Genomic DNA, 22,529 nt, shown 5'->3' with positions numbered 1-22,529 from the left:
TTGTTTATTCCGGCTTCGGCCGATTGAACTCATTCGCGGGGTGATCCTGTATCCCCCGGCCCTTTTTTGTGAATTGTAATCTTAGTAAATTTATTAATTAAAAAGGACTATTCATAAAAAAAAATGCCAAAATAAGAAAAACCTTAGTTAGCCAACTCTGCTCGGTAGACACTAACTTAGAAATGATTTTCTTGTGTTAACCAAGTGAACTTAGTCAACACTACATGTTCACAAAGTTACTTTGGTAATCAAGTGAGCTCAGTTAACACTGGTTCCATCCAACATTTCCTTCATTAACTGAGTGAGTTCGGTTAACACTCAACTTTTGTAAGATTTTCTTTAACACTCGAGTGAACTCGGTAGATACTGTCTTCTGAACTAGGCAAACTTTTGGCATACACTAACTAGTGATGATATGACATTTTGTGTAACATCAAAGACAATACACAATTAATCAATTGTATTCAACAATATCCCTCTTTGGCATTGATGCAAACACAATATGTCATAATGTAATGAAATTTTGAGAGAATAAGAAACATATCCTTAGTTTCATTCTGATTTTCTTCCATGAGAACTCCCTCTATCAGTGTGAACTCCTTTTGCCTTTAGTTTCTCCCTCTATCAAAAAACTTCTGTCTGTAACAACTTCTTCTGATAATAAACTCTATCTTTGACATCGGACCAAGTTCATTCTCCCTTTTTGACATCTTTTACTCTTTATCTTTATAAAATTTATATGAGATATAACAACAAACTTCTCCCTCTTTGACATCTCATGCCAAAGACAATATTCGGTGACTATTAATGGACCTTATGTATTGATTCATTTGCAATATTCCCTTTGTCAATATTGCACCAACTGATTTATCTTCAACATGCTCAGGTTGATGCATCACTAAGCTTCATTTAGTGAGCTTCAGATAGGGGAATGACCCCTGGCATACCTCTTAGATACAAAAATGTATCCTTAGGTAATGGCTCGGTGAATATGTCTGCAATTTGTTCTTTAGTATTTACATATTCCAATCTTACTTCTTTATCTTGTACCAATTCTCTCAAAAAATAATATTTTATAGCAATATGTTTTGTTTTGGTATGCATCACTGAATTCTTTGATATATAAATTGCATTGGTGTTATCACAATATACAATCCCTGGATCTTTGATCTCTATCTTCATACCTACCAACAGTTGTTTGAACTAAACAATATTAGAACAATTAATTATTGTTGCCACATATTTTGCCTGAGCTGTGGACTGAGAAATACAAATTTGTTTCTTGCTTGTCCAAGACACTAGTGTTTTATTAAGCAAGAATGCTCCACCACTAGTGCTCTTTCTGTCATCAATGTTCCCTGCCCAATCAACATCTGTGAATACTTTTAAATATAGATTGCCTCCTATTTTGTACCATAAACCATATTCTTGAGTACCTTTCAGATATCTTATGATTCTTTTGATTGTCATCATGTGGTTTTCTTTGGGATTTGCTGAGAATCTTGCCACCATACCGATTCCTAATGCAATATCAGGCCTTGTATGTACTGCATACTACAATTTTCCAATCATTGATTTGTATGTGGTTTGATCTACCTCTTTGGAATCATCATTTTTTGAAAGCTTGTGTCCAATAGACATAGGGTTTCCAGCTAGTCTTGAGTCTTTCATTCCAAATTTCTCTACTATCTCCTTGATATATTTAGATTGAGTAATGTAGATACCATCTTTCTTCTATTGGATTTGCAATCCAACAAAGGATTTTATCTCACTAAACATAGACATCTCAAATTCTTTACTCATTTCTTCTGAAAATGTCTTGCATAAGTCATCATTTCCTGTGAATACAGTATCGTCAACAAATATTTTTGCCAACACAATCTTCTTGTCTGGTCCTTCTTTGATATAGAGACTATTGTTACCATTTGTTCTTTGAAAACTAATCTATACCAAGTAGTTATGAAGTCTTTCATACCAAGCTCTGGGATTTTTCTTGAGACCATATAATGCTTTGTGTAATTTGCAGACCATATCTCTTTTGCTAGGATCTACAAAACCTTCAGGTTGTTCTATGTAGACTTCCTCATCAAGAATTTCATTGAAGAATACAGATTTTACATGCATTTGATAAACTATAAATCCTCTGTGTGTTGCATATGCTAGTAAGGTTCTAACACCTTCTAATCTTACAACAAGAGCAAAAGTTTCACCATAATCAATACCTTCTTCTTGAGAATAACCTTTACATGCTAACCTTGCTTTCTTTCTAGAAACTCCTCCATCTTCATTTAGCTTATTTCTAAACACCCATTTTGTGCCAATTACATTTTTATCCTTGGGTTTAGGAACAAGAGTCCAAGTTTTCTTCTTTTCTATCTATTTTTCTTCATTCATTACTTCAATCCAACTTTCATTATCCAAAGCATCTTTAACATTTCTAGGTTCAAATTCAGCAAGTAAACATGTGCCTTTCAATTTGTTTCTTATCACTTTTCTATCTAATTTGTCTCCAATGATCTGGTCAGGTGCCTGATGTCTTTTGACATATCTTGTTAGCATAGATACTTTAGATTTGGAGTATGTTTCGCTAATTTCATCATGAACTTCAGTGTTAAGCTCAGGTACCACTATCTGTGACTCAGGTCCATCAGACTTGGTTTGCTCTTGTAGTAGCTCGATAGCTTTTGACTGTGACTCTAGTACTTTAGACTGTGACTCAAGTTGCACTATCTACAACTTGGTAGTTGATGGAGATTTTGGAGACTCAAGAGGTGAGGCCTCCTTTCTTCCAAATAGATTTGCCAGAGTATTAGATTCGTAACAAACAAATCTTCTGTAATCCTCAGGTTCTTTGTTTTGTTCACTCTTTCTTACAAACTCATTAGTTTTCGCATGTGTACTTTCTATGATTTTATGAGTAGATAGATTTAAACATTTATGTACCTTACCTTTGCAAGAGTATCCTGGGAATATGTCTTCATCCTTTTGATATCAAATTTACCTATCCTAGATTATTTCAAGATATAACATTTGCTGCCAAATACTTTCAAGTAACTTACTTAGGTTTGTAGCCATACCATAGTTCATAAGGAGTTCGATTTGAGTCTTTCTTCAATTGTACTCTATTCAAGGTATCTACTGCAGTACTCATTGCTTCCTTCTAGTATTTGGTTGCAATATTCTTTTCTATCATCAATGTTCTTATATAATCCATAATGGATCTATTCCTTCTCTTAGCTATACCATTCTGTTGAGGATTACTAGGGATTGATACTTGTCTCTTAATTCCTTTTTCAGTGCAAAATTCATTGGAAATGAATTCACCACCTCTGCCTGATCTTAAACATTTCAGCTTCTTTCCAATTTTCTTTTCTACTCTTGTCAAATACCACTTGAATTTTTGAAAACTTTCAGATTTTTCTTTTAGATACATTACGGTCATCATTCTAGAATAGTCATCAACAAAAAGAATGAAAAACTTATCTCCACTGTAACTCTCTATTCCAATAGGTCCACATAAGTTTGTATGCACAAGCTCTAAGACTTCTTTAGAATGATAGCTCTTGCTTTTGAAAGTAGTCTTTCCCATCTTACCAATTTGATAATTTTCGCATAGACCCATATCAGGTTTCCTCAAGCTAGGAATACCTCTTACTCTTATGTTTTGCTTATTTTAACCATGTTATAAAAGTTCACATGACATAATCTTTTGTTCCCTAACCAGCTTTCTTCTACTTGAGCAATAAAACGTGAACTTTCACTGAGATATAGATAGAATAAATTACCTTTTGTTTGTTTGCTTGATCCAACCAAATTTTCTTTTCCATCCAATAGTTTGGCCTTCCCGATCATAAATTCTACCTTGAATCTAATGTTATTCAATTGTGCCACACTCAGTAGATTGTGCTTTAGCCCTTCAACCTAATAAGCATTGTCACATATAAGTTCATATAAGATACATTCTTTTCCTTTTATGCAACAAGGTTCATTGTTTCCAAATCTTACACTACCACCATCATAATATTCTATGTGCTCAATATTTGTTTTGTCTCCAGTCATATGATGTGAGCATCCATTATTAATAATCCATGTGTCATTTTTTCTAATATGAGAGATAAGTGTCATTTTATCTCCTTCATCATTAGAATCATCTTTTACAACAATATATGCCATTTCATCTTCATTGTTATCAGCATCTTTAGCTATAAAATATGATTTCTTACCTTTATCTATGTAGTCCTTGTAGTTTTTGAATTCCTTCTTGCTTTTGTACTTATTGTTTTTCTTTTCATCCTTGTCTTCTTTGTTTTGGCACCTTGCAGCAATGTGACCAACTTCTTCATAAGAAAAACATATTAGAGGTATCTTACCTTTGTACTTTCCTCTTTGGAATATTTCCTTTCAAGTAGGGCTTCAACAACTTCAAGATCACTGTCAAAACTTTCTTCTTCTTCTTCACTTCTTGATTGATTGGCCTTTGATTTCTTACTTCTTTTCTTGAGTGAGAGTTTGGCTTCAAATGTAGACTTAATACCTTTGGAATGAGGAACATAGTTATCATAGTTATCCAAATCAAAAGCTATCAATCTTCCAACTAGAGCATCCAAAGATATTTTGTTATTTGGATCACATCTCATTTCTTGAATAGTAGACACTCTAATTGCATAGATAGGAAGAATGGTTTGGAGTACCTTGCTCACAACTATTTTGTCATCAATGTCTCCTCCAGATGCTTTGATTGTTCTCACACTTGCTTTGATTCTCTCAACATATTTTGCAATATTTTTATTTTCTCTCATTTTCATCTAATCAAATTGTCCTCTGAGACTTTCAGCTTTAGCTCTTCTTACATTATCATCTCCTCCATAGATGTCTTTTAGTTTAATCCATGTATCATATGTTGTAGTACAACTTTTGACTTCATCAAATTTAACATAATTAAGAGCAGAAGCAATGTCAATCATCTTGATGTTATGATTTTTCTTTTTAGCAATATCTTCAACTGATAATGTTCCAATAGGAGTCTTGTATTCAGTGTCAAGATACTTACAGCGTAAATCACTGATAGTTGTTAGATGTAACCTCATAAGTCCTTGCCATACTGCAAAGTTTTCTCGATTCAACTTGGGAATCTCTCTTCTATAAGACATCCTAATCTTTAGCTTTGGTCCTTAAAACTTTCACTGTAAGCACCAAACGCTCTGATACCAATTATTGGAAATATAAGAGGAGTAACTGAGAGGGGAGGGGTGAATATGTTACTACTAAAATAAATCCCAGATTCCTTAGATATCATTACAAAATAACTTCATGAAAACTTAACTCTATTGATGCTCAACAAACACACAGAAAAATAGTGTAACTCAGTAAATACTAAAATAGCTCAGTAAATGCCTAACATGAAAATATTTTAAGATATTATCTATGATTAATATTACTTTAACTTAGTTGTAAATACATAAAACAAATAGCATGAATAGACTTGACACCAATATTTAACATGAAAACCCAGTTTGGGAAAAACCACCAATTGCAACTACTTACTGATTTTCACTCTTCTGAAGTGAGCCCTATTAGGAGCCAACCATGTTGAAGGTTACAAAACACGCTATTAGGTGTGACCCTATTAGAAGATTTAATCACCTTATTAGGAGTGGCCTTGTTAGAGGTCTTTAGACACTTCAATATAAATGTCATCTTGTTAGAGGATTTACAAATAGATGTTGAGCCAACTCTGTTAAGAGATTTAGATCATTTCTACAATGGTTAGAGTGTAACAATGAGATGAACTAATTCCTAATACAATTGAATTGCTAATTATAGATCTCAATTCTTACTTGTATACTCAATCCTTCTTGATCAAATGTATCTTTGCATCTCAACAAGGATATTTGGCTTATCCTTCTAATTCACTTCCTCTTAACATTATCAGATCTTCAATTATGTTCCACTACCATGCTCTCTCCAATCCTCAACTTGACCTTATATTTATATCTTTCATATTGTCAAGTCAACTTCAATATAACTTAAAATAATTAATATTCATCTTCTTAGTCGGTTAGAACCAACATATTAATTAATTAAACTCAATATGCCAAAACAAGAAAATGCTTTGTTAGCTGACCCTACTTGGTAGACACTGACTCAGAAATGTTTTTCTTGTGTTAACCAAATGAACTCGGTCAACACTGCATATTCACAAAGTTCCTTTGGTAACTAAGTGAGCTCGGTTAACATTTGTTCCATCCAACATTTCCTTCATTAACTAAGTGAGCTCAGTTAACACTCAACTTTTGCAAACTTTCCTTTAACACCCGAGTGAACTTGGTAGATACTGTCTTATGAACAAGGCAAACTCTGGAATGCTCGGTAGACACAGAAAACTATCTTTAATGCTCGAGTGAGCTCGACATACACTGACTGGTGATGATATGACATTTTGTGTAACATCAAAAATAGTACACAACTAATCAATTGTATTCAACAAAAACAACTTATAATGGGTTACCCACATAGCCACTTTAGTGCTCCGACCCCAATTGGAAGCCATTTCTTGACATCACATACATATTACCTACCCTAGGCTCATAAAAGTACAACTCAAAGAATCACAGTTTTCACCTCAGCCCTATACAAGTGAGTGGAAAGCATCAAAAGACAATTCAAAATAACACTTCAGTCCTTTACAAGCAACTAGAAAGTATCCAAAAATAATTGATCGAAGACTTAAAGGTTATATCAAAAGAGATACACCGTTCACCTTAGTTTCATATAAGAACATTGGAAAGCAATAACCACCAATAGATCAAACTCCTCATAGAAACACACAACACATTACCAAGGTTGGGTATAAAGATCGAATTCAAAAGCATCGTCATGACATCACAAAACAAACTCCCAAGCCTCTGGTAACATCCTGATTTGGTCCAAGCTAAGTCAACCCAAAACCCAACATAGAAGTAAACATACAATAGACAGTGTAGTTTTGTAGTTTTGTTTGATTTTGAAAACACATAGCTTGAGTTTATAGTAAGGTTCAAGTTTTTGTTTTGATGCAAGTTTTCAACTTTACTAAGTTCATAAATTTCCCCTTTACGACTTAACTCATTTCCCATTTTAAATCAAATCACACAATTAACATTAACTTATGAAAATACAAAGGTCATAATTAAATATCATTAAATAATTTTAAAAATTTATTTATTAAATTATTAAAATAATAATTATTGATTATTTAATAAAATAATTATAAATATATTAATAATCAAAATCATTAAATAATAATAATAAATAAATTTAAACTTTTATTAGATAATATTTATTATTAATTAAAACATAATTAAACTCAAATAATTAAATTAATTAATAAATACTAAACTATAACAAATAATTATTAATTATTAATATTTAATAATTAATAAAACTATTATTAAAATCTTCTCAAAGGGTGGCCTTCTAATCTATGCAAGGGCCTCTATAGTAAACTTTGGAACATCTACAATTCTCATGTGGGAAGTCTGGAAAGAAAGGAACAAAAGAATTTTTAGCAATATTGAGATGAAAATAGAAGAGCTAGTTCAAAAAATAGAAGCTAGCGTAGTTGAAACAATTAATTCCCATCTTAAGAAATTGAGAATGGAAGAAGGTTCCTTTTCTTTTTGGGATGGTCAAATCAAAAAGATATTGCCTAATCTGATAAATCCTCCTCTCGTTTACTTTAAGGAAAGCAAGGAGGAAAGGAAAAGTTGTAAATGGTCCTCCCCTTTGAAGGTATGGGCGAAGCTTAATTTTGATGGAGCAGTCAAAGGTAATCCAGGGTTAGCAAGAATTGGTTGCATCATCAATGATGAAAAAGTGGATTGCTAAAAAAGTAATGGCCATTAGCCCTACTTCTAATAACTTGGTAGAGCTCAAAGCATTAGAAGAAGGGCTAAAGCTATGTTGTCAGTTAGGATTATCAAAACTCATCATCGAAGGTGATTCTCAAATCGTTTTAAATGCAATAAGGAACAAAGCTACTCCAAATTGGGTCCTCAACTCAAAGTTAGAAGAAGTTATTTATATGTTAGATAGGTTTGAGGACATTAGGATATGGCATATATATAGAGAAGGTAATCAAAAGGTAGACCTTCTAGCTAATAAAGGGGCTAATGGTGTCAACTTCTTGGAATTCAAAAATGGACAATGATTTTTTAAGTTTTTTTTCCCACTGTTAGCTCTTATTTTTAGTCTAGAATTTATACTTGGTATTATGTAATAGATGTTCATAGGATACCTAGATTAGGATAGCCATATTTTAAATAGGTTTCTTGGGGTATTAGCATCTCTTAACATATTTTGCTTTATAGATATCTAGTGGGGTAGTTAGCTATTAGGGGATTATAAGTTGGTATGTTATAGACACCAAGGCTAGTAAAGGTTTATGCGGGGTGACTTCCTTAGGTCATTAGTCAAGTAGCGACTGATTTTAATTAGGATTATATAGACATCTAGGTTTGTTTTTTCAGTAATGATATATGTTATGTCACTTCACTATAGCCTATCTGTGTAATCATTTTGAGGTGAAGAATAGCTTCTCCGATAATTTAGGATAATCGAGGAGCTTCTAGAGGTTTTGTCTTTTGGATCTATTTATTTGGACAAAGAACCCAATCTCTATCATTCAGTTTTGTTAAGTTTGAAGATGGACACTAATATCTGCATTTATCATACCACTAAGGCATGCGCAATGGCCTTTCGTGGTAATATCAAACCTAAAAGATGGAACCAAATCCTTAGGGCAATTGACGAAATGACCTGCATTGCGGTGACTAGAGCTATCGGTGAAGGATTTTTTAAGTATGAGCACACTTGGTCGACGAACAATGATGTTATAGGCACTTTCATCGGTTGTATGGCTAAAGTAGGGATCAACAAATGGGCCATGGTAAGACTCTGTCTAAATATTCTTGATTCTACTTGGTGTCAAGGTATATTGGAAACTTTATTAGTTTGGATGAATATTTGAGAGTGCCCCTTCCTGAGATGTATATAGAACATCCCCCGAGGAGTCTTGTTGTGGAAAATATCCCTAGGAGACCTGCCCTAATAATAAGAGATAGGGTTGCTTTCAATATGGCATGGCCCAAGACGGAATCTTGTTTTCATTTCCTCCTAGGATGGAGAAAGATCACGGTGGAAGCTGGACATGAATGGCTCAACAATTATCTTAGTCTTGTTAAGGCTTACATTCATCCAGGAGTGGAATTTGGCAATATAGACAGGTTGGATTTTTGTACCCCCAATATCGAAAAGACCAGCAAAGAAAGGTCCTCTTTCGAATTTCCTACAAATTTCTAGGCAGAAAACCTGAATGATGTTGTGGAAGTAATCATGGTATATTGGAAGAAGTAAGAGGTGTCATGGAGTTGTTGGTAACAAGTTTTTGTTTGTTCTGTTCGAGTAAGACGATTGGACCATGAAGCATAGTCTCCTTCAGATAAAGAGAATTTGTGTAAAAGGTTCATTTTGTTTATATAAAGCTTTCAGCCTTAGTATATGTATTCAAACATTAATCTAAATTAGTCTTTATTAGGTCATACTAGGGTTTTGGTTTTAGTTAAAATACAGTGGTTGACAATGGTGTGTAATTCAGTAATGGGTAGTTTTATTGCCTTTAGATGTAAATAAGGTGATGTATACTGGTATGTCTCTATACTTAGTCCGAACATAGATTATATTAATAATAGGTTTTATTTTATACTATGGAAAGGGGTTATCTTTCTGTGAACGCTTTGCATATCTTTACCTGAGCTATATCCTAATATAGTTATGGAGTATTGTTCTAAATATGTAGAGTGGACAATATGGTTTCTGATGATCAGTTTTTTAAATTTTACTTTTTAATTAACATCTTTAAGGTTTATTAGCATTCACATCAAGAAAATTTCTCTCTTTTCAAATGCCTTTTTGGTAGGGCACGATGGGTTAGGACTCAAAATCTTGGTCAGCATAATGCCAAATGTTTAAGTCTAGCATCTGTGTCTGAGGAGTTGAGTTCAGAGGTGCTGACTAGTACTAAGTAGTAATTTATTCAGTTAATGTTATTTTAGTTCGGGTGATTCTTTTCGAGATTAGCTACAGGCGATGTATGTGTTTTTATGACAGATTGAAATTAACTCATTTGGTTGTGTTTAGGAAATATAGGTTTCAGTTTGTTACTTGAATATTAAAGGAATTTTAATGAGCTTAATGAACTAATATATCAAAGTACATAATCATCTTTTAAAATACAAGGTTTTAGGTATTACTTGGAAGGCATTCAACATTAATAATTTTGATGTTTTAAGGATTTAGTTAAGGTATGAATATAATTATTATGATGTATGCCTTATTTTAAGTAATGTAGGAATTATTAGAAATAATTAAAAGAAAAAGTAATAGTTATTTTCTCCAAGGTATCCATTATTTTAAAAAGATGTATGCAGTTTTATCACTAACCAATTTGATTGCTAAGTCAAGAAGGCAGGGTTGAGTGCCCCGCTTAGTAATGGGAGGTGTGTAAAGTACAATGGCAGGAGTGGCTCAACTAAAATTGGTCTCGGTTGCATTCAAGTAACCTTGAAGATTGTATTAATTTATTTTACAATCTTCTTCTTTGTAATCATAAAATATGAAGTAATTTGATTGGGGTATGCCCCTTTTATGATGTAATAATAAATGACTTTGGTCCCGGGCTAGACTGGAGGTTTTCTTCTTCGTTCTTTCCTACCAATGCCCGTTTGAATGGAGAAACTCAGATGTAAATTATCAATTTTTTTTAATAAATATAATCAAGGCCTTGGTCGTTTACCGATTTAAAAAAAAAAAAAAAAAAACTATTGTTAAAATCAATAATAAAATTTTAATCTAATACAATGATTTAAAAATAAATAAATTTTAAAACTTAAAGAAAATCAACATGTTTAAAGGCTCGCTGACCTGCCCTATGGGTGGTTGCTGCAGGTAGCCCTACTGTTGTAGGCAGCAATACGAAATACTAAATTTAATTTTAATTTTTTTTTGTTTTGTTTTATAAAGAAACAAAACAAACACATCACCCCACCCCCTTTTAATTCATTCTTTTCAATATTTTTTAATAAAAATTGTGAATAATACTTTGATACGAAAAACCTAATAAACCAATCAATTTTTGCACGCTATAATTCAATTTATTTTCAAAACCCTTCCTAATTAAAATACCCAACTGATTAAAATTCACAGAACGAGGGTTCTAAAAACTTAATTTCTCGAATACAAATATCAATAAAAATGTACAACAAAAGATTCATCTTAAATAAAACTCTGAAAATAGATTTATCAGACACAAAGAAGACAAGAATTCAAAGAACAAAAATTGCTCTGCCAGTAAACCAAAGATTCTACCTGATTCTGATGCTAATACGCAAACGCATGAAGCACATGAGAAATCCTCTTTCTTCTGAAACCCTTCTTCCTGAAAATTGCTCCTTCAAAACCCGGTTATTGAAAAACTCCCCTCTATGATAAGGAGTTCTGCCCTAAATTCGGGGCTCTGATTGTGCAATCACGAGAGTGAACTCGTTGGTCAATATTTTTTAATATTTTATTGCTTTTACATTTTCATGCACCCTTTTTGCAATTTAAAAAATCTTTATTAAATTAATTTGTTTTCTCTTTAATTTAATTTTTGAAGCGTTTTTTATATAATTATTTATTAACTTAATTAATAATAATATTTAGCATTTATTTAAAAATGATCTCCTCAATATATTATTATTAAATTAAATAAATATTGTTACGCTATACTTAGTATTATAACTTTATTTATAAATTTAATTTTTTTATTTAATTAATTTCTCAATTAATTAAATATAATTAAATATTAAATATTCTTCAGAATTTTCCATTAAATTAAATCATTAATTATTCTATTAAATTGATTTAATTATAATAGAAAATACACCAAAGACCCACAAGACTAAAAATGAAAACCCATAACAAAATATAGACAACTAGATCAAATTCAAGGGCTATAATTAAGAATTTATGTCACTTGATGAATTCGAAAGGGTAGAAAACTCATATTCTTGCCCTACTTTTTAGAACAAATGGCTTAGGGATAGCATGTAGACTCAAGACTTATCTTCTCTCTCTTACCATTGAGATATTGTGATAGAGTACGCTCATCCTGGCAATTCAGGGAAGTCGATGCCCAGTACCTGCAATCTGCATAAAACCCACGCATGTACAAACACATATATTGTAAACTAAATAAGCAATGGCAAGAAGTGGTACATCGTGTAGATCCTGACTAGCAAATGACTACGACTCCCTTCCTCAACCGCATCAGAAACGTCAAACATACATACACGTACACCATACACATGCAAGTATAGGGTAAGTATCCATAGAAAATGCATATAAATCATTCATCCAACTAAAATTATTAAATAACTAAAATTCACAACATGAACATATATATCATCATCGAACAATCATGAGATAATTGAAATAATTGTGTGTGTGTGTGTGTGATAATTGGATATGGAACAATATCCAATAATATAGAAAATAATGTCATTAATCATCAAGCATAAACATAAAGCTTGCCTAAATGAGTTTGACAATAAAATCATAAAAGTTAACCAGGGGTAGGCACTATAGCTTCAAAAAACAGAGACCCCACTATTTTCACAAAAAATATCCTAAAAGCACCAAGCCTGTTCTATCAAACTCTTGTTCTTCTTTTTCTCCAAATACCAAGCAAGCTACAATAGATCTCAATTTGACATCATGAAGGATTTGAACAATACAAATCCACAAAGCCCAAAGAATACCTACATGTAAAAACCTGTCATAGAGAAGAAAAAGACAAGAAGAGACAAGGGTTTTGCTCTGAAAATATGCAAATTGTATTCTCAGAAATGAAAAAGATTAGAGATTATTACAAAAGATGAATCTTTATAGAAGGAGATCAGAAATCTAAAAGGGGTAATCTTAAAAGTAAATGACATTTATTAATTACTAATTAATTATTAAATAGAAATGCAAGGTGCATAAAGTGAAATAGGGAGAAAAGGTAATTTAATAAATTAATGAAATAAAATTGTATTGCCCACCTATAGTTTGTTTTTCCATTATATTTACCAAACTCTTTTATGCCTATTTCATGGATGTGTTAGTTTCAAAGATATTATTTCATAACTTAGACTAGGGATGTATCAATGATGATTACTTAGTTGACTATATTTCATGTGTCATTTAATAATTATGGTTATTGGTGCATTAATGATGCTTTAATGATGATTACTTCATGTTCGTAATGATGAATTATTTTATCCGAGTATTTGATGTTTTACTTATAATTATTATGGTACCTACCCCATACTTTCATGTGTATGGCGGGTGTGTTTGTTTTATCTTTCTATTTATTGTGTTTGATGTGGTTAAGGGAAGGAGTCATAGTCACCTACTAGTCGAGATCTACACGATGTACCACTCTCTGCCATTGTCTTTTTAGTTTAGATATATTTATATACATGTACATGCTCATCTTTTATGCAGAATGTAGGTATCGGGCATCGACTTCCATGAATTGCTAGGATGAGTGTGCCCTATCACAATAATTTAATGGTAAGAATGGAAAGATAATGTTCATATCCAATCCCACCCATAGCCTAAATACTAGTCTTGCAAGGAGGACTCGTAACTGACTTTCCACCCTTTTTAAAACCCGTGAGTCTTTGTCTATGTTGTCTGATTTTAAGTTTTAGTCTATATTGGTAATGTTGCTTTTATGTGGATTACGCTATGTGATTTATTTGGTAAATGATTTAATTATAATATTTAGGTTAATCATATAATTAAATATTATTTGATTAAAAAGAAAATATTAAAGCATGAGAATATTTAATTAATTAAAAAACTAATTAAATACACACTTTAATTTAAAAGTCTTAATTTAGAAGTTTAAATTTAGAAAATTAGTTAAAGATGAATCATAATATGATGATATTTAATTAATTATTAGTTAATTAGTTAATTATGTATGAACTTTAGTTTAAAAGATTTAATTTATAAGTTTATTTTAAGCAGTTTGACAAAAGGACAATTAAAATTTTAAAATAATTTATTTAATAATAATTAAATTAGAGTTGCATGTAAACAATGAGCTTTGATTATTATTTTATTAATTTAAATAATAAACTATGCTTTAATTAGTGCTTGCATTAATTAATAAATTGGAGGAAAATAAAATATATAAAAATATTTTAATTAAAAAGTTTTCAAGTGTGCATGAAAGAATTAAATAATAAAAATTTATTTTAAGGAAAGACCTTTGCATGTTCAAAACTTAGAAATCTTAGGCAGAGTTAAACTCTTTATTAATAGATTAGAGTTCATTTTACAATTACATAGGTTTTTGAGAGCAAAATTTGAAATTAGATCAAAAGAATTGTTGAGAGTTTCAGGTGGTTAAGATTTGCATGCATTCACAAATTGTCTTTGACTTTAGTTGTGGTTTTGAGATAGGGCTTGAAAACCCATTGTAGAATTTTATTGAAATATATATTTACTTGATGTCTTCCTAGGTGTTTACATACTACTTATTAATTTATTGTATTGATTGTTGAATAAGGAATTATGTTGTAGATTCTGAAAAAGGAAAACTTATTAATCAAGATAACTTGATTGCGAAAAAAATGTAGAAAATGATTATGATTGTATTCTTTTAAACTCATTTAGATAAATAGAGAATATTTGATTATGGAAATTTGAAAAATAAATAAATAAATTGAATAGTTAGGTTTTCAACTTTAAATTTGTCATTAAAACCATGAGATTATCATGAATTTTCTAAATACAGATAAATATTATTCTTATATCTAAAATCATTTAATCGCAAAATTTATTGAAAAAAAAGAAAAAAATTTAATTGAGAGGAAAACACATTGTAATTAAACTTATGCATGAATGTGAAAACAAATATGCTAAAAATAGAAACTAAGTATAGTATGGTTGCATGCATGTGAAAACAAATAAGTTAAAAATAGAAAACTAAGTATAGTATGGTTCTATGCATCTGAAAACAAATACGCTACAAATAGAAAAGAAATTATAGAATGCTTGCATGATTTGAGAGATCAAAGACATGTGAAAATACTAATTGCATATTTATTTTTATTTTATAAAAATATAATATAATTTTTTAGATTTATTTATTTTTTAAAAATTAATTAATTAAAAATTAATTTTAAAAATTATTTATTAATTTTTTGAATTAAATAAATATTATCCATTAAGTTATAAAGTGAATGTTAGTATTAGTGATTATTTAAGTCTAATTAAACTCTTAGTTGCATATAAATGCTTTTATAATTATTAATGCAAGAGGGAAGTTAATAAATAAATATTTATAATTTTATTATATTTTAAGAGAAGTTGTGGTAGAGTTCACTTTGTAATCATTTAGTTAATAACTATTTGACTTAATGAGAGAAATTAAATATAATTAAATTAAATTTATAATTTTATATCTAGTTGCATTATGAATTAAAGGAAAAGTAAATATTAATATTAGACTTAGATAGAAGTCATATTAGTATTTTAGAATTTGAAATTAATGTCAATATTTAAATATAAAAATATACATTTATGTTATTAATTAAATCATTTATGATTTAAGATTATTTAAATTAATAACGTGATAATATTGCATGATATATTATTATATGCACAAAAATATTGGATATTTAAATACTTATTATTTTAAATAAGTATATTAGCATAATAATTTATATTAACATGTATATTCTTACTTTATTTATAAACACATCTTTATGACCCAAACTAAACAAGAAAATTTGATGTAAACTATGTGTTTTCTAATATTTTATTTATAGTCTTATGATGTTTATTTTCTTGATAGTTTTTCTTTGTGGGTTGTTTAGTTGGCTAAATTAGGATGTTCACTAGATGTGGTTTTGATATTTATTTTGTGATTATTTGATTGGATCTCATGGTGAACTTTATGATTTGAATTGAGATTTATGTTTTATGAGCTTTATATTATTGAACATTTATGAGAACTTGGGTTTTGAGAACTAGTGTTATTTTTTGGGTTGCCTGTTAAGGAACCAAATCCGATTAATATTACTTTTTGTGGTATGAGACACTATTGTGGTTTGTGAATTTTGAGAAGGTAGTCTAGGTGCATGTCTATGAGAGTGGCTTGCATGTCTATAAGGTAGTTTTTCTTTGTGGGTTGTTTAGTTGGCTAAATTAGGATGTGCACTAGATGTGGTTTTGATATTTATTTTGTGATTATTTGATTGGATCTCATGGTGAACTTTATGATTTGAATTGAGATTTATGTTTTATGAGCTTTATATTATTGAACATTTATGAGAACTTGGGTTTTGAGAACTAGTGTTATTTTTTGGGTTGCCTGTTAAGGAACCAAATTCGATTAATATTACTTTTTGTGGTATGAGACACTATTGTGATTTGTGAATTTTGAGAATGTAGTCTAGGTGCATGTCTATGAGAGTGGCTTGCAATGGAGGCTGGGGTCCAAAGTGGCTACCAGGGTAACTCATTGTAAGTTGTGTAACAAGTGATAACACAGTAATTAAAATATCTTGCCTAGCCCTTTCCTTGAGATACATTAAAATGATAAGTTGGAGATTTTTCCTTGTCCATGCCTTGAGTGCTTGTATAGATTGAGGATGAAATGGAAATGATACCTTGAGAGGTATGACTAGTTTCCTCATCTTCATGATAGGCTACTCTGGTTCTGCATAGAGTCACTAGGGGGTCGAGGTCCTAAGAGACTGCCAGGGTAACCTTAGAGTTGGCTCATGTGATGACACTTCATAGTATGTAACCTAAGTCTCCTTCATGGTTTCTTTTCTATATTTGCCTCTAGTGGCATACTCATTCGATATTACTTTTGATGGTGTATTTATTGTGAGTTGTTACTCATTGATTGAATGTCATTTATTGTTGACAGTTGACTTTTATTAATAAATGATTAGTTATTTATTGGTGGTGTTTTTATTGTTAGAGTTAGTGACTGGTGGTTTATTGTTATCTATTGGTCATTGTGCTTGTGACACTTGACATTGATTTTGAGGTGGTTGTATATTTTTTGTTTTGGTATTTGTATGTTGACTTGGTATGAGATGTTAGTATTGGAATGAGTGTCATTTCGATTTTTATTATCTCTTCTTCTTAAGTAGTTTGTGTTACCCTTGAGGTAGTTTTGGCTATCAAGATTCCTTGCATATGATTTTTTTTAAATTTGATTATCTATGTGTGGATCATACATTATCTCTCTTGCACGGTGGGAGTGGGAACTTGATTAGGTGACCACGCGATTGAGAGGTAGTGTATTCTTACCATTTGGGTTCCCCTCAGATTGACAGTGTTGGATGTTCCTTGATATAGTAGTGCCATTATCATTCTTTCTCTTATCTTGAAGACTCCTACTCATTTGACGTTTCTAGGCATCATGTGTTATGAGATCCCGCAGGGATATTGTATTGTATATTGATGTACTTGTATCTATTTTCACATACCCTATGATATGTGTAGTGGATGTTATTCATTAGACGTACTTTCATATTATTAGTTGTACTTATGCATTTGCTTATATGACTATGTATGTGCTTATTCATTTTATGATTATAGACATTGGAATTGAGACTTAAAGTTATTAATAAAACTTTCTTAAATGTGACTCAACACGAAGGAACCCTTGAGGAATTGAAATTGTATTTGTAATTGATTACGTGTTCTTGATGTGTATGCATATATTTCTTCTGCATTACTGTTACTTTGGTTTTCTTTAAACTTTAAAAAAAAAAATTCAATAAATTTTATAACATATTAGGTTTATTTCTCTAGGGTTCTCGAGTGGGGCATTATAGAAATTAACCTTTTTTCTCTAACAAAAAATTGGTTTAGTTGAGGATACTTATCAGTATGCTCTGGGGGTGAAATATAAGTTGAATAGAAGACATCAAGGTAATTCCTAAGGGAAGGATAAGCAGGAGCATTTGGTGAAGAACAAACAAATTATTTATTATATTAAATTGATTTAATTATAACAGAAAATACACCAAAGACCCACAAGACTAAAAATGAAAATCCATAATAAAATACAGACAACTAGATCAAACTCAAGGGCTATAATCATGAATTTACGACACTTGACGAATTCAGAAGGGTAGACAACTCATATTCTTGCCATACTTTTTAGGACAAATGGATTAGGGATAGGATTTAGACTCAAGAGTTATCTCCCCTCTCTTACCATTGAGATATCGCGATTGGATAAAATCCACACATATACAAACACATATATTTTAAACTAAATAGGCAATGACAAGGAGTGGTACATCGTGTAGATCCCGACTAGCAGGTGACTACAATTCCCTTCCTCAACCACATCATAAATGTCAAACATAAAGAAAATATACATGTACACCATACACTTGCAAGTGTGGGCTAAGTATCCATAGAAAACACATATAAATCATTCATCTAACTAACATCATTAAATAATTGAAAGTCACTACATCAACATATATATATCATCATCGAACAATCATGAGATAACTAAAATAACTCTCTCTCTCTCTCTCTCTCTCTCTCTCTCTCTCTCTCTGTATATATATCAATTGGATATGAAACAATATCCAACAATCTAGAAAATAATGTCATTGATCATTAAGCATAAACATAAAGCTGACCTAAAAGAGTTCAACAATAAAATTAGAAAAGTTAACTAGGGGTGGGCACTACAGCTTCGAAAACCAGAGACCCCACTATTTTCACAAAAAATATCCAAAAAATACCAGACCTATTCTGTTAAACCTTTGTTCTTCTTTTTCTCCAAATACCAAACAAGTTACAACAGATCTCGATCTAATACCATGAAGGATTTGAGCAATACAAATCCACAAAGCCTAAAGAATACCTACATGTAAAAACCTGTCATAGAGAAGAGAAAGACAAGAAGAGACAGGGGTTTTGCTTTGAAAAATATGCAAATTGTATTCTCAGAAATGAAAAAGATTAAAAATTATTACAAAAGATCAATCCTTATAGAAGGAGATCGAAAATCTAAAAGGGGTAACCTTAAAGGTAAATGACATTTAATAATTACTAATTAATTATTAAATAGAAATGCAAAGTGCATAAAGTGAAATCTTAAGAAGGGAGAAAATATCCTTTAATAAATTAATGAAATGAAATTAACCTTTTTTCTCTAATAGAAGATTGATTTAGTTGAGGATACTTATCAGTATGCTTTGAGGGTGAAAGATAAGTTGATGAGAAGACATCAAGGTAATTCCTAAGGGAAGGATAAGTAGAAACATTTGGTGAAGAACAAACAAATTACTAGGGATAAACCATAATTTATTAAGTAGAGAAGAAGAATAAGTAGAGGTGCATTTAAGGGTACTTGTTTCAGATGTGGTGAGGAAGGACATATATCTTTTGAATGTTCCCAAAAGGTTAGTGATAGAAGAGTTGCTATGGTGAATGAGAACGTGGACTCAGTGAATGAGCCGGAGGAGATGGAAAACTTGCTAGTTTGGTGAGTGTTGCTTGGTAAGAATATGTTGGAAACTTGTCAAAGGATGAATTTGTTCAAGACTCGATGTAAGTCTGGAGGCAAATGATGGAATGTGACTATGGATGGCGGTAGTATTGATAACCTAGTTGTTGAGGAGATGGTTCTGAAACTTGGTTTGAAGAGAGTGAGACATCCTTGTCCTTACAGGATCAATTGGTTGCAAGATGAATATGTTGGAAGTGAGGGAGAAATGTCTTATTAATTTTCATATTGGACAGTATGTGGATCAAGTGTTGTGTGATATCATGGACATGAGTAGTTGTCACATATTACTTGCTAGAACTTGGTAGCATGATTGTGTCAAGAATGTGTTTATTGTTGAGAAGGGTGGCATAAATTTTTCATTGATTCCTTTGCATAATACAAAGATCGATAGGAGGAACTTGAATTTTGGTAGTGGAGTCGAGTTGAAAGATTCCCAAAGGGTTAGAGATCAGCGTGGGAAACAGACCTGTGGTAAACTGAAAAAGGATGTGAACAACTAGAGTAAATAATTATTTATTGTAGGAGAAGATTTGCAAGAGTGAAACAAATGCAAGAGCGTACAATTCACTAACTTGGAGAACATGTATGTAGAGAACCAAATCAAGGTTTACGTGTTGAACCTTGGAAGATGTTCTTTAAGTTGTTAAATGTAGACCTTATGGCAAGACATATTGTCAATTAGTGCCAAAATACTTAGTCATTTTGTATGGTTATATTGTTACCGAGAAAAATTGAGTAAACCATGTTAATAGTGTTAACCGAGCAAGCAGTGAGCAATGTCAACTGAGTTGATAGTATTTACCGAGTTGTAGTGTCAACTGAGCATTTGGTTTCAAGCATTGTCTACCAAGCTACTAGTGTTTACCGAGTCATCTTTGCCTGTTGACTGATCAATGTGAACCAAGTGCACAATGTTAATTGAATGCCTCAATTGCCGAGTTCCACTATGTTGCTCAAGTGTCAACATATCACTTGAGTGGATAATTGGACTTGAGTGTCAGCATTGAGTCAACTTGGTAAATTATTGTTTCAAACTATTATGATATCTTTGTAGCCGACTTGTTAATGCAATTATCTTGGATGTATATAAATATAAGTTACTTTGTTTATCTAAATCATCACTATCAATTGAAGAATATCACATAGAAGTGAATATGAAATAGCAGAGTAATTCAAAGGCTATAAGTAGTATACAAGAAAGGCATAGAGTCATCTATCATAGTTAGGTGATCAATTTAAATCAAAGGATCTTATTCAACAAACCAAGTTGCACAACAAAGATCAATCCACTAATTCATCCTAACAGGTGCATCAGTCAAATCCTCTAGCCGGGTGGACCTAACAATCCTTTGCATAAACTCCTAACAAAGTGCATACTTTATTGTATCGTATAAATCCTTTCACAAGGTGGACCTAGCAGTTCTTACTCTTAATTGAGTAGATCACCAGAAGTGATCAATTGTAAGCCCTAACAGGCCAACTTTATTACTGCAGTAGTGAAGCATTTTGAGTGTCATCCCCACCCTAGTTTTACCTTCTAGTTGGAGGGTTTTTGGGCTACCAATATTGTGTCAAAGCGTTATGGTGTTTTTACTTTATTGCTTTATATTCCATGCATGTAAGTGGACTAGACAATCTAATAAAGTGAGATTAAGTGACAAAAGATTTAAGTGGTTCCTGATTCCCCCCTCTTCCCCCCTCTTAGTCACTCGACCATTAGAAGATTTAAGTGGTTTATGTGTTGAAACCTGGAAGATGTTCTTCCAGTTGTTAAGACCATCTTTTCTTCACACCTGGGGTGTTTGACGTAGGAGCATCCTAGGGTGGTCAGGAATTCGATATGCAAGAGCATCGAGCTTAGATTTGTGGACTTATGTTTCACATGTTAGGGTTATGTTTGAGGCATATTGGTGGACCTTATCTTATGTGCGTATAAGAATTGGAGTGATAGTGTTGAAGTTATAACCTTTCTGGTGGTTGTTTGTAACATGTTCTTATTTCCTAGGCAAACCTTGGAGATTGTTTTCACGAGCTTTGATCTATGGGATTTGGCTTATGCACTCTTGGATTTGGATGGCATGTGGACCTATGCCTAAGGGCACACACCTTTATGTTATCAAATGAGTTATTTATGCATTGTAAACTTGGGGCATATCCTAATTATTTATTATTTTAGTTTGTCGGGTCAACTTGTGGCTTGAGTGCTTATTTAATGTATCTTGTTGAGCCGACTTGTGGCTTGGTTTAGTATAAGTAGATGGTCTTGTGATGTCCAGAGTCATTGAATTTTAGCACTGAGAAGATGGAGTAGTTGAGAGGAACAAAGTTCAATAGAGCTAGTAGTCGAGTGTGGGTTTGGGAAACAAAAAGGTTGCTTGGTGGCTTGCAAGCACAACTTTAGATTCTTCTTGGGGTGTTCTACCAAATTACAGATCTGGGCTAGCTAGGGTTTGGATCTTGTGAGGTCTTGCATAACTGTTATTGCTTATGTATTTGGCTGTAACCCAGAAGGCCTTATAGCCGTGCATGTTGGATGTAAATCTTATGATTATATTGTGAGAATATATGTTGCAATTGATCTGAATATCTATGTTACTATTTATCTTCTGTTGTGTGGGTACTTGCTGGGGGCTAGGTTATCTCCTTTAGGGATACACTTGCCTTGTAATACATCAATGATCCTACATTATGTTGGGTGGGCCCTACAACTTCTATTGGGACCTATAAGAATTTGAAGGGGTGGGGTGTTATGGGCCAATAAGGATAAACAAGGCTACCTTTTAAATGAAGAGCCTTTCGGTTCAATATCCCTTTTGGCCTTTAATTGATAAGACATATTTGATCAGTAGTCCAATCAGATCATAATTCATTCCTTGGTAGTTGGAAACCATATATTTAT

The sequence above is a fragment of the Cupressus sempervirens genome, chromosome 10 (genome assembly GCF_028749045.1).
Source record: "Cupressus sempervirens isolate cs-2001-9-10 chromosome 10, ASM2874904v1, whole genome shotgun sequence".
Lineage (NCBI taxonomy): Eukaryota > Viridiplantae > Streptophyta > Pinopsida > Cupressales > Cupressaceae > Cupressus > Cupressus sempervirens.
The sequence above is the reverse complement of the archived record's forward strand: the minus strand, read 5'-3'. Positions refer to the sequence as shown.